The following is a 15,452-nucleotide window of genomic DNA, read 5'->3' as shown; positions in this document are numbered from 1 at the left end:
AAGTTACTGCTGGGATGGTCCCAGTCTCTGAAGAAGAGAACTGGACAGTGGTCTGGCAGAATTTCCAGTATATGTGCAAAAGGAATGTTTTTGTCCAGGTGTGTATAGTTGAATTTGGATAAATGCATAAGATAGGGCTCCACTGATCATAGTTCCAGAATTGGAAATGTATAAAGGTCTAGAAGGATTTGGATAGAAACTAGGAAAGAAAAAGCATAGAATAAATCCAAGGCGAAACATGCCTTGTATGTTTCAGTCGTAGATGGAAATTTTTATAAGGTTGTAAAGAAAAAGTGTCTGATTCTCAGGCCAAAAAATAAGGAGAAGGAATGATTCCAATTATGAGTGTCTTTCCCTGAAAACTCTTTAAGATTTCTTTGCTATCCAGAGGCCCAAATATAAGGTGGATCAGTGGCCCTCAAATCTGCTTGACTATCATAATTAAAAGGAAAAAATTTTAATGTAGATTCCAGGCCACACGGATTAGAATCTCATGAGAGGAAGTCAGGAGATCTATTTTTAAAGTACTAAATCTGTTTCTGGAGGTTGGCTAGGCTTGGGAGCCATTGTAGAAGATAACATCCTATGGTAATTTCCAGAGCTAAGATTAAACTTTTTGTGTTTTGAGGCTGGTCAGTAGTTATGGGTTTCTCCCTGCTCTTTCGAACTTTTAAATAATAATCTCTGTTTTTGATCAAGCCTGATGTCATACACTTTGGTGTATACCAGCCCAGCTTATAATAATCCTTCCTTCTCTAAGAATTTCCCAGTCTCTAGGGAGGGCACCCAGCAGACCTTTCCATATGGTATGACCCAATCCCTGGCCTCAGTTTAGTAGAAAGGGGATGTTCCAAGCTGAGCAAATCAGAAGCCCAGACCCCACCCCAGAAATCTGGAATCAGGAGCAAGAAAGAGAGTAAATCCCTTGGTGTGTGGTTAGACATTGTGAACTTGGTAGCTATTGGCTGCCATCTTCCACTGGACTGGGCAGCCGGAAAACTGATCCCAAGAAAGAATACGGCCAATGCCCAGAAGGAAGCAGAACAAGAGACCAGAGAGGGTGCTCTCTGCATCCCCAGTGGGTGCCCAGACCTGTTGCAACCTCCCCAAGGCCCAGCTGCATTTGGGTTAGACTTTGGGTTCCATAAGCCCCCCCCTTCCTTATAATTAATTTCATTATTTTAAAGCCAGCTCAGATAGGGAGGGTGGGAGGGAGACACAAGAGGGAGGGGATATATGTCTACATATAGCTGATTCACTTTGTTATACAGCAGAAACTAACACAGCATTGTAAAGCAATTATACTCCAATAAAGATGTTAAAGCCAGCTCAAGACATAACTTACAGCACATGGTCTATCTAATGTGCCTACTTACACTTGATAATGACATACTATTGAGACAAGAGTGGTTCCGTGGCCTCCAGTAGAGATTGAAGCCATTCTTTTTCCAACTGTAATAGTTCAGAGGACACATGACAACTTCCTTTATATCCAAGTGTCTACATACACTGTGTATCTATACAGACGGACATGACTGGAAAAAATCAACTGTTTTCTTTATTAACATGGAAAAAAATGTTCCAAGCATGATCTGGGACAAAATAGTTTTGTAAGATTATTTACAACCTTCTTCTGGGAAAAAATTATCATTCCTGAATAAAAATGCTTAAGCAATTTTCTGGTAAACTTTAATTAGCTTAAGGCCTCTTCTGGGAACCTGCTACCCACACTGTCAGCTGCCTGTTTGTCAGGCATGCCAAATGATATTTAACCAGACACTGCTTTTTATTATATCTAGTCAAACAAAGATCATCTAGCCATTCTCTTTTCCTATGAAACATTCTGACCAAAAGTCAGTCTCTGAATTGGGCTATGAGATCTCCTTGCTTGCTGCAAGTGTGAAATAAAATTTTGACACCAGCTCATAACAAAATTGTCTGACAATTTTTAAAATCATTTTGTTGGGCTTCCATAAAGACAATTTTTTGGTCACTGTTGAAGATTCCATTAGCCAACCAGCTGTGGCTGCTTTAGACTGCTTTAGTCAAGTTTTTTGTTGCTTTGTTCCCAAAGATCCAATTCAGTTTTGGTAACAGATTAGAATATCTGCCGTCCTTTTTAAGCTCTTCAAGATCTTGTTGCTATATTACTTGAAACGTTTAGAATTAAGCTTAAAAATTTGTGTCTCTACCACTCTCTCACCTTTAACCTGGCTCATTGAAAGGGTGGTTTGGCATCTGATATAACTTATTTGCTCCTCCTACAAAAATTCTTTCTTTTTTTTTTTTTTCTCTCTGGTGTTACTAAGGTCCTAACTGCTAGGCATATTCCAAAACAACATCACTATCCTTTTGTCAATTAACATATGTGTGTGTTCATTCATTAGTTCAAATCTTTGTTAACAGCCACCACGTGCAAAGTATCTTTTACGTTCCCTGTCCTCCAGAAGCTGATGGAAGTAATAGAGAAACAGAGCTCAGTAATGCAACAAATCCAGACCACTTCATGTTTCAGAATTACACTACACTTATACATCAGATGACATCAAAGAAAAATTTTTAATATTGAAAAGAAACATATACCTATACTGAAATCTTTCAAAGATGCACTTAACGGACATTATATTGTATAACCCAAAGCGGTTGTCCTGGACCCTTCCCTCAGTTCCACTCTTCACACCATCTGCTTCCTTTAAATCTCTTTCCTCCTGTCCCAATTCTAGCAAGCAGTTGACTTTTTCTTTATCTCTCTCAACTCCCCTTACTTTAGTCTAGCATCCCAAACTAAACCTGTTCTTTCAGAAGCTCCTGGCCTTTCTAGCCATTCAAGGCTTTTCTGAGCCTCTGTAGCTCTAGTCTCCCGATGAGTTTTAGTCCGGGCCTAAACCCTGTCCTGCCAACCAAATGGCCTTCCTCTTTGCTAGGGGCTGAGGGGAGCAACAGGACTATTTATACTCACATAATATGTCTCCAGTAGAGCTGTAAGATGATACAACGTGGGATAAGGGCCATAGACAAGTTCGAAGGTACCAAGGGCATCTAAAAGAGCGGGAGCCCATTTCTATTTGTGAGGATTAACCAAGTTTCACGGGTCAGCAGATGGAAATCAAGTCAAAGCTAACACGTCTGGGCTTCCCTGGTGGCGCAGTGGTTGAGAGTCCGCCTGCCGATGCAGGGGACAAGGGTTCGTGCCCCGGTCCGGGAAGATCCCACGTGCCGCGGAGCGGCTGGGCCCGTGAGCCATGGCCGCTGAGCCTGCGCGTCCGGAGCCTGTGCTCCACAACGGGAGAGGCCACAACAGTGAGAGGCCCGCGTACCGCAAAAAAAAAAAAAAAAAAAGCTAACACGTCAGTCATCTAGAGCACGTGAAGCCTGATTCCCACATGGAATGTGAGCCTTGCTTCCTGATATGCTGCAGCCCAGCCAAAGCCATTCTACCTGTGCTTGTCTCAGATGTCCTGGGCAATTTGCTGAGGGACTGGGCCAGGGTATCATGGGCCAGCACAGTGGTACTGCATAAAGCATGGAAGAGGTTCTGCTGATGTCCTCACCTTGGAGCAAGCCCACCTGCACAGGAGAGTTAACATGGTAGGGCTGAGACTGCTATCCTTAGAAGGGCCTGCTTGCAAGATGGTCCTCTGACTGCATATGGGAACTTGGATTCCAGAAGAGTTTGCACTCTTCCCAGAACTGATAAGGGTGGTTCCGTGTGCTAAACTGTGCAAACAATGTGGTTCAGGCTGAACACCTGCTTTCCTTTGGGGAGTCTAGAATTTTAGTGTATGCTAGGGAAAGTATGCCTATGCAACCAGTCCCCAGAACACACTCCAGGCACTGAGTCTCTAAGGAGCTGCCCTGGTCACAACTCATTGCTGGAGAAATCAAGCCCAGCTTGTGCAGTTCCACTGGGAAAGGGCTCTTGGAAGCTTGTGCCTGGTTTCCCCCAGACTTCACCCTGTGCACCATGTCTCTTTGCCAATTTTGCTTTGAACCCTTTTGCTATAATAAACCATAGCCTTGAGGACTATTATACACTAAGTCCTGAGAGTCCTACTAGTAAATCACTGAAACTGGGCACGGTCTTAGAACTCCTGACACACGCCCCCTCCTACTTAAGCATGTTCATCTCATTACACTCCTGCGCTTTCTCACTCTGCTCCTTTCTGTTGCTTGAATAATCCAAATTCTTGCCTGCCTCACGGCCTTTGCACATACTACCCCATCTGCCTGGAATGCCCTTCCCTGTCTCTTCTTTTTTTTTTTTTTTTTTCGGTACACGGGCCTCTCACTGTTGTGGCCTCTCCTGTTGTGGAGCACAGGCTCCAGATGCGCAGGCTCAGCGGCCATGGCTCACAGGCCCAGCCGCTCCACGGCACGTGGGATCTTCCCGAACCGGGGCACAAACCCATGTCCCCTGCATCGGCAGGCGGACTCTCAACCACTGCACCACCAGGGAAGCCCCCCTGTCTCTTCTTATGGCTCATCCTTCATGTATCAGCTTATATGTAACCTCTTCAGAGACCTTCCCTGACCACCGCCAACCAAGTTATCACCTCTCACATCACCTGTTTATTTACTGTCCACAAACCTTCAACCTATAATTGTCCTGTTTATTCACTTAAATACAATTAGACTGCAATTCCAAAAGGTGCAGGACCTATCAATCTTATCCACACTATATTCATATCATTTGACACAGAAAGAATTCAGTCTGTATCTGCTGATAGAGTAAAGGAATACATCCCCGCATTCGGATCAAAATATCCAAGTGGGGAGAAGGGCATTCTTAGAAATCCATCCTAGCCTCTTCCATCCTATTGGAAGTCCATTTTGTATACAACAGAATTCCTTTTTTAAAAAAGAAAAAGTTGTTCTTTCTGTGTATATGTCCTCTCAGTGCTAATTTTAGCAATTCTCTTGAGATCCTGCAAACATTTTAGTCCCTGCTCAAACAGCTGGCTGTAACTGACCTGAACTCATGTTTCACTGTGAGAACCAAGAATTAGTAATGAACCTGCTCACTAGTGGTGAGGACTCAGATTCTGCTCTGTCCACATACCCAGAATGTTCACTCCCTAGTGACCCTCCCCCTTTTTTTTTTTTTTTTTTTTTGCGGTACGCGGGCCTCTCACTGCTGTGGCCTCTCCCGTTGCGGAGCACAGGCTCCGGACGCACAGGCTCAGCGGCCATGGCTCATGGGCCCAGCCGCTCCACGGCATGTGGGATCTTCCCGGACCGGGCTACAAACCCGTGTCCCCTGCATCGGCAGGCGGACTCTCAACCACTGCGCCACCAGGGAAGCCTGACCTTCCCCTTTTTGTTTTTAGCTACAAGAGTTATAAAACAAATGTCTGATGCTGAGCAATTTTTAAAAATTTCAGTTTAGATTTTGAGATTCAATTGCTCTACAAAACCACAAAATAATGTTGCCAAATATGAAACAAAGAGAAGTATGAACAGCCTTCCTAATGGCTTCCTTTGTTCCAGTAGCTCTTAGATCATCTGAAGGACCTGGTCCTATATTCTGAAACCTGTCATTCTTAACTTCTGTCAAATGAAAAAAGCAGAGAAGATCAAAGACAAGGGCTTCCTCTAAAATGCACTGCCCTTTGAGGAATCCTTCATCATCAGAGTTCAAAGCCAGAGACTTCAATGAAGTACTACAGCTCTTCTGGCTATCTAGGACAAGACTTTATTTTGCAAAGACAAGGTGTGTCATAGGGATAGGAAGAGGCCTGATCTTGCCTCATACTTGGCTGTCAGAGACAAGAAGAAATCTGCTTAATGAACTGTACTTTGTCTTTTGCACACACGTCTTTAGCCTTGGCCTGACCCATGCTAACCTTTCAAGCTTCATCTCCTACCACATCCCAACTTATATCTTAAGTTCCCATCGCGTTGAAATCTTCCGTTACTCATCTATGCCATGCTCTTTTACATCTCTGGGTCTTTGTAAACAGCCTTCTTTTATCTGTATATATTTCCCCTTCCTTTTCTACCTAGAGGAAAACTACTCATTCTCCAAGAACCTGATCAGGTACCACTTCCTTAGTAAAGCCTTCCCAAATTCCCTGAACAATTAGTAGCTCCCTTCTCTGTGTTCCTATTGCCCTTTGGGGAAACCTTTGTGACAGCACTGAGGATATTATATTTTAATTATTTGTGTATCTTTCTCCCCCACATCCAGGCTGTGAGTTCTTTGGGGCAGCCAACTTCATTCATCTTCATCTCTTTATAGCTTGGTGGCTTCATAAATGCTGATCAACTGGCCAAAGAATCAGAATTGAGAGACTTCAGGTGTTTGAGTCCACTGGCCTATTAAGATAAAGAAAACTGACATGTAATAGGTTGTAACATGTTAGATTGTTTTCATTTACAGCATTGTAAAAGATTTGTTACAAAAATTTCAAAGGAATTTTGTAGACCAAAGGAAGCATAAGTATGTCCTCTCTTCCTTTAAATATAGACAGGCTGTAAGTCCAAATTTTCTTCCCTCCAAGGGGGTTAGAGCCAATACTCTATAAATTTTGTCTATAGTTTATAGAGTATAGATCCCTCTGGAGCCTAGCCGCCATCCCCACTTCATCCAGGCTGTGTGTTCTGGGAGGTCTTTACACACCAAGGGAAGGTTAATACCCAAGGTTTATGGAAGGTCAGCTGTAGAAAAATTAACTAACGAAGACCAGGGCCATAGGAAGAGAATTATGGTGTGCATGGTGGCTCATCTCCGGGAAGATTTACTACCCCACCTGAAAAGACACGCTGTTGCGTGACAGGAATTTATTTACAGTTCAATCCTGACCTTTTTCCATGTTGAGGGAGATTGCATTACTGGGTGACTTGGGGATTTATTGTCCCTGTTTAGCAGCAATGACATTTGCTGACTATTGGCTGCAGAGGCCCTTCTAAGCTCAAGCACAGAGACTCCTGGCCCTGAGCCCCCTCCTCTGCTGAGGGCCAGATTTCTTGGGGCAAAGTATTAATAGGTTTAAAGGACCAGGTTTATTGGAAGAGAGCGAGAGCACAGGGGACAGTGTGATGACAAAAACAAACAGGCAGCCTTGCCGCCTCCCGTAGAAATCCAGACGAGTAAGTTCAAGTTGACTGGGGACCCTAGGAGCCCTGCAGTGTTAAAAGGCAGGTGGCAGACGCAAGGATGTGAAACCGCAGGGAAATGAAATAGGACCCCCTTCCCCTCTCCCCCCTTCTTTGGCCTCTCTCTGTGCCATATCTAGGTCATAGGACCACAGCGTTCCAAACCAGAGATGGGATTCTCAGACTGGCTTCTGCAAAACTACTCCAATTTCAGGTGATCTTTATAGACACACTGACTAAACTGCCAAGCAGCTGTATGCATCCTAGGCACATCTTAAATTTCCTTTTGCTAAATCTTCATTTTTTTCTCCACCCTCCCCATTGCGATAAACTTTAAAATATATATATATATATATTAATATCTCCAAGGAAATTTAGAATAAAAAAAACTCTCAGACTAAGAAAACACTACATATTGATCGTGATTAAGAAACCAAGTGTTCCCAATTAAATTAGATAGTGAAATTGATTCAAGGTAGTGTCATTTTTAAACACAAGAACTGTTTAGATGCACCAAATTCAAGATTAATCACTTCAAGTGTAGCCCGTTTGGCATCATTAGATTCACAGAAATAAATATGACCTGCGGCAGTTAGCCCAGAGAATAGTGATTTAACGATCACCTTGCTCCCTCCCCGCATCAGCAGTGTGTACTGTTAATCACGATCATACAGAAAACTCCAAGACACAAATGGCCAAGAATTACAGTGTTCCACTAAAGGCATCTCTTTTTAAAATTACACACATTTTTAATTCAAGGTGCAAGTTATTTCTGTTGTTTAAAGTATAGAATTAAAAGAATGGAAGGAGAGAGACCTAGTTATCATTTTGGACAGAGTTTTTCCAACTTTTTTTTTTAAGCAAAGAAAAAAATGTCCCCCCAAACGAAGCCCAACAAATAAAAACAAGTAAGAGCTAAGTTTCTCACCAGGAGGTCTTGGAGACTATTTCTCTGGGGCCTCCTCCCCTCCTTGCTCTTGGCCTGGGTCTAAGCCTGAGAATTCCTGGGGCATCAGTGTAGGGTATGGAAGTGCTGAATCTTTACTCAGGAAAGTCTGAAAGCCACTGATCTGGAAAGAACCTCCTTTTTTTGTGGAGAAAAATGAACCAGGAGAGGTTAAATTACTTAAATTGACACAATCAGCTAGTTGCTAACCTGAAACTAGAACCCAGGTGTTTACAATACCAAACTAATTCTAGTCTGTGCCCAAGTCTCTTCTCGAGCAGCATGCTGGAAAGCAAGCCTTTTACATCTGGGTTAAAAAAATGTAATTCACTGCCTTCTTTTTTTTTTTTTTTTTTTTTTCAGTACGCGGGCCTGTCACTGTTGTGGCCTCTCCTGTTGCGGAGCACAGGCTCCGGACGCGCAGGCTCAGCGGCCATGGCTCACGGGCCCAGCTGCCCCGCAGCATGTGGGATCATCCCGGACCGGGGCACGAACCCGTGTCCCCTGCATCGGCAGGCGGACTCTCAACCACTGCACCACCAGGGAAGCCCCTTCACTGCCTTCTTTATTGCCCAAGATAGAAGTCAATTTTTATTACATAATTTGATGTAGCAGTTAATGAACATCTGTCTCCTATCAAACACTACAATAGTGGGTTTCTCCTGTTAGAAACAGAACTGGTGCATCATTCACAACAGTCAAGATGTGGAAATAACCTAAGTGTCCCTCAGTGGATAAATGGATAGCGCTTCCCTGGTGGTGCAGTGATTAAGAATCTGCCTGCCAATGCAGGGGAAACAGGTTTGAGCCCTGGTCCAGGAAGATCCCACATGCCAGGGGGCAGCTAGGCCCGTGTGTCACAACTACAAAGTCTATGCTTTAGAGAACGCGAGCCACAACTACTGAGCCTGTGCACCACAGCTACTGAAGCCCACTCGCCTAGAGCCCATGCTCTGCAACAAGAGAAGCCACTGGAATGAGAAGCCCACACACTGCAATGATGCCCCGCTCGCCACAACTAGAGAAAGCCCGCACGCAGCCACAAAGAGCCAACATGGCCAAAAATAAAATAAATAAATTTATTTTTAAAAAATTGATGAATGGATAAACAATATGTGGTATACACACACACACACACACACACACACATATATATATATATATATATATATATACACACACAGTGGAATATTACTCAGCCACGAGAAAGAAGGAAATCCCACCATTTGTGACAAGATGCATGGACTTTGAGGGCATTATGCTAATAAGCCTGACAGGGAAAGACAAATACTGCATGGTGTCTCTTATATGTGAAACCAAAAAAATCCTCAAACTCACAGAAACAGAGAGTAGAAAAGTGGTCAGGAGCTAATGGGAGCGGTTAGGGAGAGGTTGGTAAAAAGTTGGTAACTTTCAGCTATAAGATAAATAAGATCTCAAATCTAATGCAACACATAGTGACTATAGTTGATAATACTCTCTTGTTTGTTTTGAAATTTGCTAAGAGAGTAGAACCTAAATGTTCTCACCAAAAAAAAGAAAAAAGATAAATTTGTAATGTGATGGATATGTTAATTGACTAGATGAGGGGAAATCCTTTCACAATTTATACATATGTCAAACCACCACAATGCATACTTTAAATATCTTACAACTTTATATGTCAATTATAGTTCAATAAAGCTGAAATTAAAACAAACAAAAAAACCAGAACTGCTCTTCCACATACTTTATAGCCAGTTATCTCGACCAAGTGCAACATTTTGGTTTTCAAATTTGTAACATGAACAACTAATAATGATTGCAAAGCATTTTAAAAATATAAAATGCTGCATAAGTTAGACGTAAAAATATAAACTCATTTCCTATAAATAAGAACATGAATCCATGAGTCTTGCTGCCTAAATACTGGATACCTCTTTCTTTAACACTTGCCTCTCTCAGGACATCACTGATGCAACATCACAGGTAAAACAGGGCAGCAGGTGACGTCCCTGGTGGTCCAGTGGGTAAGACTCTGCACTCCCAATGCAGGGGGCCCAGCTTCGATCCCTGGTTGCGGAGCTAGATCCCACACGCATGCCACAACTAAAATCCGGTGCAGCCAAAATCAATCAATCAATCAATAAATAAATATTAAAAAACAAAAACAAAAAACAGGGCAGCAGTGACACAAAGAAGCAAACATGGCCCGAAATTAAAATGGCCTCTTCAGATGTTCAGATTTGGCCGCTGGCTGTAGATGCTCTGGTTTGCTTTCTACAGTCATTTCTACAGTCATTATTTTTCCCGTCATTTACATCAACCCCGAATTTAAGTTAACCATTTCCTGTTACTGTTTATTTTACTTTGTCCTGGGCAAAAAGAGAAAAGGAGAGGAGGTATTTCTAGTATAGTATAAAGTGATCCAGGCTAATTAAATGCACTTAAGAGCCAAGTGACGAATTAGCTTTTCATCCCATTAGCCCACATGCATAAACCAAAGTCATAAACATTTAGTAAGTTCTTTGTCATTTATTTTAAAGCTTTTTAAATGTGCTAAGAAGAAAAAAATTGTGACGTGTTTCTACAGCACTCTGTTCTTAAGGTTCTATTCATCAAGAACTAGTTTATTTCTATAATGGAATATCAGTTTACAAAGAATGCTTCACGTAATAAATGTAAGGAATTAATGTCGGAGTCTCTAATTATTGAATAATATAAGCAAAAATATAAGTAGTTACTGAAAAAATGTTTTATGTACTGAACCTTCAAAAAGCAATGTAAGGAGGAAAAAAGTTTTGGATATTTTAAGAAAAACAAGATTAAAAAAATCATATAGATTCACATTTTTACCGTAAAGAAAAGAGCTCCAAAGCTGTTTACCACCCACTATTTAAAACCTAAATTCCAGTCCAAAGAATTTTGCACCACCCACAGCAAGATTACTGTAATAGGATTTAAAGGATTACTACGATATGGTTATTTTGTAAAAATAACTGACTCTATAGCACACTTGCTTGAGGATTTACCTTAGTAAACCTACTAGGTCAAACATAGTCACTTATGTCTAACATTTCTACTCCTAATAAATCTGAATTTTCAGTCTCACCAGAAACCTGCAAAATTGATAAATTAACCTGGCATTTGATTACTAAAAATACTTAAGTAGAAATAAAAATTGTAAATAATTTTAAATAATTCACCTGTTTTCCATGGTTACATTGCTTCAGCTTTGTCCCAACTAATCTTCACTGGATCTTACATTATATGACCTGGTTTGTATTGACAAGGTGGCTGAATTGATGAACATTTTTTTCCTCCATCTTATAACTGACCACACAACTAACCACAACTGACCACAAAACTCAGTTTTATTTCCGGGTTTATGTGGCCAGTGCATCTCAACCAAAGGAAAAAAATACTTGACGTATATTGAGGGATGTTAAAAGTTTACACTAGTGCCGTTCTCAGCATCCCTCTATGTGGCAAGACCACCCACCGCCAGGCAACAGAGAAGAACCTAGGAAGATCCACTAAAAGGATCCATCTGAGATCCTCTTCTAAAATGAATATACTCAAAGCTGCTTATGGAAAAGTTTTTAATCATCTTGAACCACAGGCATAATATTCAAAGACCCTCTCTGGTCTGCCCTCCTTGGAAACAAATTAGTTCAAGTCTTCAAGCATGTCTTGATGCCTATTAGGTACGCTAAACACCATAGAAAGCACAGAAAGTGGGATAAGTCTTCAAACTAAAGAAACATAGAATTCTATTGAGGAGACAAGATACGCACATGAGAGGCTTCGACAGGCACCGAAGTGTTAAAGAAAATACATGACACACAGGTCATGGTGGAGTGGGTCAGTGCTAGGCAACTTCAGGGAGATTGGATGGTCTAAGAAAGCCTCCTGGGAAAAAGAGGGCTTGGCTGGCCCTTAAGGAAGGGAGTAATATTGAAAAGTGGAGAAAATATGAGAGGACAGTCTAGAAACCCACTATAGCAAATCTATAAAGATGTGATGACCAGGTCTCCTTCAGGAGGTAATAGGCAAATTTTCCTGAAAAGAGAGTACCTGTCAGGGTGATGATATAGCTGAAGGGGGCGAAAGCAGATAATAAAGGGACTTCAGTGCTACAATGATGAGTTTGAATTGTATTTAGTAGCGAATCCATTAACATAAAAAATATTAGATTGTGTCAAATATCCCACTTACGGTTGAAAACCAGACATACACACACATTTAACTACATATTAAAAAGCGCAGGGCTTCCCTGGTGGCTCAGTGGTTGAGAGTCCGCCTGCCGATGCAGGGGACACGGGTTCGTGCCCCGGTCCAGGAAGATCCCACATGCCGCGGAACGGCTGGGCCCGTGAGCCGTGGCCGCTAAGCCTGCGCGTCCGGAGCCTGTACTCCGCAACGGCAGAGGCCACAACAGTGAGAGGCCCGCATACAGCAAAAAAAAAAAAAAAAAAGCCCAGAGAACAACCTGGTATGACAAGATACTGTTATCAGCAGTTGCCTCTCGAGTGAGGAGCGGGGAGAGTCAAAGTAGATTAAAGAGGAACTTTCGCTTTTTTTGTTTGTTTGTTTTGTTTTGTTGTTTCTTGAGGTACGCGGGCTTCTCACTGCTGTGGCCTCTCCCGTTGCGGAGCACAGGCTCCGGACGCGCAGGCTCAGCGGCCATGGCTCACGGGCCCAGCCGCTCCGCGGCATGTGGGATCTTCCCGGACCGGGGCACGAACCCGTAGTCCCCTGCATCGGCAGGCGGACTCTCAACCACTGCGCCACCAGGGAAGCCCTCGCTTTTTTTGTATACATTTCTGTTTCATGTTTGTTTGTTTTTTTTAATAACGGGTTGCACTATCACTTAAGTATATATGAAATACAATTGCTTAAGAGAAAATTCTGTGGTGGTTTGTTCACTTTTTAAAACCATATGTAATTAAAACCCAAAACTTAACTAATTTTTATTTGGAAGAAGTAAAATCCAATGTCATCTTGTCCAGCACAGTCTCTGCTGATTGGAACCTCCTCTGTCACTCTTGATGTTCTAAAAGGAAGTGTTCACTCAGATTTAAGTATATATTAAAGCAAAAGACACAAGTGTGGAGGACAGAATAGCAACCTGCAAGAGTTAAGGAGTTGGAATTTCAAATAGAAACTGCCATTTGAATCTCAACATAGATTCTAGCTTCAGAGTTTGGTGCATGGTGAACTGGCCAAGAACATGGCCTTACAATATTGGTTATAGTTGACATTTATTGAGTAAGCTTGGTAGGTATTATTTCCACCGATTTTTTACAGATAAGAAGACAGGTACACGTAGAGGTCATATAACTCGCCCCAGGCATAAGTGGTGAACCCAAGTCATTTGATTCCTGAACCTAGGTTCCTAGATCTTATTGTCAGGCACAGCCCCGCATTCCAGCCCCCACCACCATCACGACCCTCGACATATCCTTCAACCTCTCTAAAATCAAGGTTTCTCACCTATCAGATGACAGTGAAATAATATATTAAAGGACCTAGGATACTGCATTATTAAATGCTCAACAAATTGTAGCTGCTATTATTATTATATAATGACATCCATAGACTTCCTTTTCCAATTGGAACACAAGTGTGTGGTTCAAGAGACTACCTTGAGCTTGCCTCTCACTTTCCATGTTTTTGCACCGCACAGGTAAGCATAAAAGCACATCATTTTGGAGAAACTGTAGAGTTAAAGCAGAGGGGCAAGAAAGGCAAACACTGAAACACAGGAGACTTCTCCACCCGCCCCAACTCATAAGACAGAGGTCCTGCCATCTTACAACCAAAGAAAAGAGCTACAAGCTGCCAATCTCCAGAACATCTGCTTTCATACACACATCTGCAGTTTTCTCCTGGTGCTGCTTCAGATCTCAGAAGGAAGCCATATGTCAAGGGCTGGTCAAGTCCGCCTTTTTATCAAGCATCATTTTGGGAGGTTTATTTTTAAGTCAACTTCACCCTGATCATTACTATATTTTCTGTAATGAAAATTTAAATTAAGCATTAACATGGTCTGTTTTGTGAGGATTTTTTTAAAGTCTAAAAAACAAAAACCAGTTTAAATGCCATTGATCTGTCAATTGAACTACTGAGAGAGAGAGTGTAGAGGAGGATGGCTATGTCGTGTTGGTTAGCAGCCTTGTCATTCTGTCCTTTTCAACCTCACTCTTAGTTTTCATCATAATTTCCTCTGTGAATTGGCAAGCTTTAAAAGAAAAATTTTAAAAATATCTCTGGTGACAAGCTGCAAAGGAACCTAAGAAAAGCCATGCTTTTCCCTTCTCTCTAGGTATTTCTTTCTCATGCCTTTCTGAGAAAATGTCAGGAATATTTCATCAAACGCGAAAGAGAAGAATTCCATAAATGAGCATATTTTGTATTATAAACATCTCGTTATGTAACTGTTACGAATTCTTTTTAATGGAGCACCCACTCACTATTACTCAGGTGCTGTGTGATTTGGCTTTTCACAAGCCCTCTCTCCCCACAGCTCCCCACGGGAAGAACCTTCAGTCTCTCAAGGAGACTCTCATTTGCCAGCAACTGCTAGTTTCCTAAACAGCTCTTTGATGATCGCCTGATTCCCATTGTCTTACATTAACATTGCAGAGACACAGCTTTTCTCCTTCCTACAGCTTACTACAGAGTAAATTGCCTTGAGCAAATTCCTTAACCCCTCTGAGTCTCTTTGTCTGTCCGTAATAAGGGAATAATAATACCTACTTTGTGGAGATAAAATATGTATAAAGTTCTGACCGTACTGCCTAGCACAGAGTAAGCCAGTATATGATGCCTGTTAATATAATGATTTGCCTTATACTTCTGGGACTATTCTACTTAAGTAAATGAGGGAGGTACTATTACAATGAATGGTAGAGAGACCTGAATAGCCTCCGCTCCGTGGGCCTCCAGGTGAAAGTAATCTTTGGGGCCGAAGGGCCAGGCTGCTCCTGTGGGAAGGCTCTTCCCAGCTTCCTTAGTTCCTGCAGGAAGGACTCCTGGGCGCTGATGGCGGATCCGGGCTGCTGTCAAAGTAAGGTACCTTGGTGACCCTTGCTCACAGTGTGGATTAAAACTGGAATTTGAGTATCAGTTCCACCTTTTGTTAGCATGTGACTGTGACAGTGAAAATTATTCAACTTCGGTTTTGAGAAATGAAATATTGCCTGCCGTATCAGGATGTCACAGTCATCAGCGATTGTAGCCACACCTCCGACGGTGAACCTGTGAGTCCTGAGGGAACTCAGGAAGGAAAAAAAGAATACCTGCCATCTAGCAGCCATCAGACTGCAGCCACGGAGGAAATTCAGGATGTGAAAACACAGGATACTGGTCCCAGATAGCTAAGGTGCGTATCAAAGGAATGATTTCAGTGAGCCCAGACTCTTGCATC

This window comes from Delphinapterus leucas, chromosome 11 (assembly GCF_059928025.1).
Source record: "Delphinapterus leucas isolate spDelLeu-1000000601 "Yukka" chromosome 11, BTC_Dleu_Yukka2, whole genome shotgun sequence".
NCBI classification, from domain to species: Eukaryota; Metazoa; Chordata; class Mammalia; order Artiodactyla; family Monodontidae; genus Delphinapterus; species Delphinapterus leucas.
The sequence above is the reverse complement of the archived record's forward strand: the minus strand, read 5'-3'. Positions refer to the sequence as shown.